Raw genomic sequence first — 3054 nt, 5'->3', positions numbered from 1 at the left:
CACACACACACACACATATATATATATATATATATATATATATATATATAATTGTTTTTTCTCATCAATGTCTCGGTTTTATGAATTTAGCATATAAAGAGAATTAAATTCCGATTCCAATAATATTCTGTTTAGTAATAGGCCTATATACTTTGTTGTATGGAAAATGATACAGGGTATCTTTTTACTGCTGCTGTCCATGGTGCTGCATCAGCATTTACGTTTGTTTAGGTTGTTGCGTCTACGTTGGAGCAAGATAAGGAGAAGAGAGAGAGGATGGTACTCATGCAGCACACGCTCACATATCTTAATTGACAATTAAAATGTATAGAAGTATTAGTGAAAACTATCGCATAATCACGTCAATTGAATTTTATGATTTAGAATTTAAAACGGCATATCTCGATTGCTGCTGGTGATTAAAAAAACACGAACAGACTATTTGGTATTTGGTTTTCAATACTTGCAAACTGAAACACAATGGGAGATCCATGTAAACGTTTTGACATTGTTTATTTTGAATAATTTTGGTAAATGAGAGATAACGAAAAATCCCAAAAATTGCAGTGCACTGCACATATGTAATTACGAGTCATCCGAGGTTCTCAGTAATTAACGAACGTTTTACATACTGTACTGTTAGAATGATGCCTTTTTGAAAACGCGATGAGAAACGGTCCGTAAACATAGGTGTTTTTTTGTTTTGTTTTTCTTTTGTCTGAAATATGTTCATGAAGTTCTTTAAATTTTTATTTCAGTGTTTCTTTTAAACTTCAGTTCACTGAATCGAAGTTTTAGAATGGGTCTGCATATTTCTATAAGCTTTCCACGTTGCTGTATGGTCCAGTGTCTGTTGCTGTTGAGGTTTTGCTTTTGTACTATGTATGTCTACACACAGGCGTGTTTATTTTACGCATAGATGCTTTAGAAAATTAGGCGTCTTCTCTGTTCATATCTAAGGAGAATATTTGATTGTGCATGCCTCTTGATATTATGAAATCATTTCATATGCACGATAAGTGTTATATCCAAATAGGGGTGTGCGATATAACAATTTTAGATCGTGAATGATTAAAATGTCTCCACGATCTGCTTTTGCAGAAATATCATAGTATCGTGCTCCAGCGCACATTCTACCAGTTGCAGTTCTGGCGCCTCCGTCTCAATATACTGTATAACGCAACGCAACATACATTCACATCAAATGTTAACTAGGCGGTAGCGTTACACTCACGGGGCACTGCACTTCGCAATCACAAAAGTACATTATTTACATGTGCTTTAAAGCCTTGCCGGTTAAACATTTCATTCGTGTGCTGTTCTGACATGTGCTTTTTCTGAGCGTGTACACCTGAAGCTAGCGCACACTAAAAAAGCCTGTCAAACAGCGCCTGATTCCTGGACTAAGTTATCTTTTGAGTCTGATTGCCCTAATACTGTCAAAACACACAAGGGTTACATATAAACACAGATGGTTATGTCTAAAGTAAAAGTAAACAGTTGAGAGAAAAACAGATGCGTGCCTGTATATCAGATCCGTTCAGTTCTTAAATTAAAGCAACAGCAGAGTAGACTACTAATCATACTGCCGCTTATCAATAAAGGAATAGTTAACCCCAAAATTTTTATTCTGTCGTAATTTACTCACTCACATGTTGTCCCAAACCTTTATTAATTTATTTCTTGTGCTGAACACACAAGCAGATATTTTTGAAGAATGTGGGTAATTAAACAGTTGCTGGTCTCCATTGACTTTGATAGTAGTGTAAAAAATACCATGGCAGTCACTTGGGACCAGCAACTGTTTGGTTACCCACATTCTTCAAAATAACTTTTATGGTCAACAGCAGAAAGAAAGTAATTCAGGTTAAAGAGCAAGTAATTAATAACAGAATTTTCATTTTTGGGTGAACTATCCCTTTAATGTTAATGAAACAACAAAATACAAAGAGAAAAATCATTCACTGCTCTTGACTGAAGAACTTTATTACAGTTGATTTAAAAATAATCAATGTATTATTTACACAGTGAAATGTACTGTATGTGGTGTTTTATTTTTATGTTTGTTCATTCAATTTCTTGAATGCTACTGTTATTTGGATATTATGTGTATTTGTAACGTGTATCTTTGACAAAGATTTGTTATCTTCGTCCACTTTGTCCAAAATATCTGCCATTCCTTATATATATATATATATATATATATATATATTGTTATCTCGTAAGGCTTTGTTTTTAAAATAGGGAAATTAGTTTGGCTGTACTGCTCAGACAACTTGCAAAATAGTAAAACCAACATGAAAAGAATCGTGATAAAAAGATTAATCGTGATTTTCCTGGGGGGGGAAATCGTGATATGATATTTTTGCCATTTTGCCCACCCCTATATCCAAGTTTCACCATTTAATTTCAGAGCTATGAGAGTACTTGCAGTTTCATAATTGAACTGTTAGTGTCACTGTTTACCAGTGCAATCGTTGACATTCAGATTACTGTTTCTCTCCACCCTGTTCATGATGTCATATTCAGGACTGACATCTGAGCTCATTGTAGAAAATCGTCAACTGTGAGAGGCACATAATCTGTTTTCCTCTTGTATCTGCCATATTTAGTCACTTGCATTTTCTTTTACATGTGGATAACGTGGTTACATTTGTATTCATTTCCGCATATCTAAACCACCTGTATTTCAGGAGAAGAATTACAGAGCTCATGTGCAAGAAATAACAAACCGGGCTCCTCTATTTGTTCAGTGTCAGCTACAGACCCGGACTGGAGACAGAATAGCACTGTAGTTTATTCTCTGTTGTCCTCTGATGTAAATGGCGCACCTGTGTCCTCCTTTCTATCCGTTAACGGAGACACCGGGGTCATTCATGCCGTGAGGTCATTTGATTACGAACAGCTGAAAAGTGCTGGTGTTAGCCAGAGACAACGGTTCTCCTCCTCTGAGCAGTAACGTGACCGTGAGTGTCTTCATAACGGATGAGAATGACAACTCCCCTCAGATATTATACCCCTCTCCGGAAGGAAACTCCTTCATGACCGAGATGG

The 3054-nt window shown here is 36.0% G+C and overlaps 1 pseudogene; it reads left to right on the top strand.

Annotated features, from left to right (window-relative positions):
• LOC107655639 (protocadherin gamma-A2-like) overlaps positions 1-3054 on the top strand; it is a 12044-nt pseudogene that overhangs the window by 4941 nt on the left and 4049 nt on the right.

Source organism: Sinocyclocheilus anshuiensis, unplaced genomic scaffold (genome assembly GCF_001515605.1).
Source record: "Sinocyclocheilus anshuiensis isolate Anshui unplaced genomic scaffold, SAMN03320099.WGS_v1.1 scaffold1008, whole genome shotgun sequence".
Taxonomy (NCBI): Eukaryota; Metazoa; Chordata; class Actinopteri; order Cypriniformes; family Cyprinidae; genus Sinocyclocheilus; species Sinocyclocheilus anshuiensis.
This window is presented reverse-complemented; position numbering and strand designations above follow the sequence as displayed.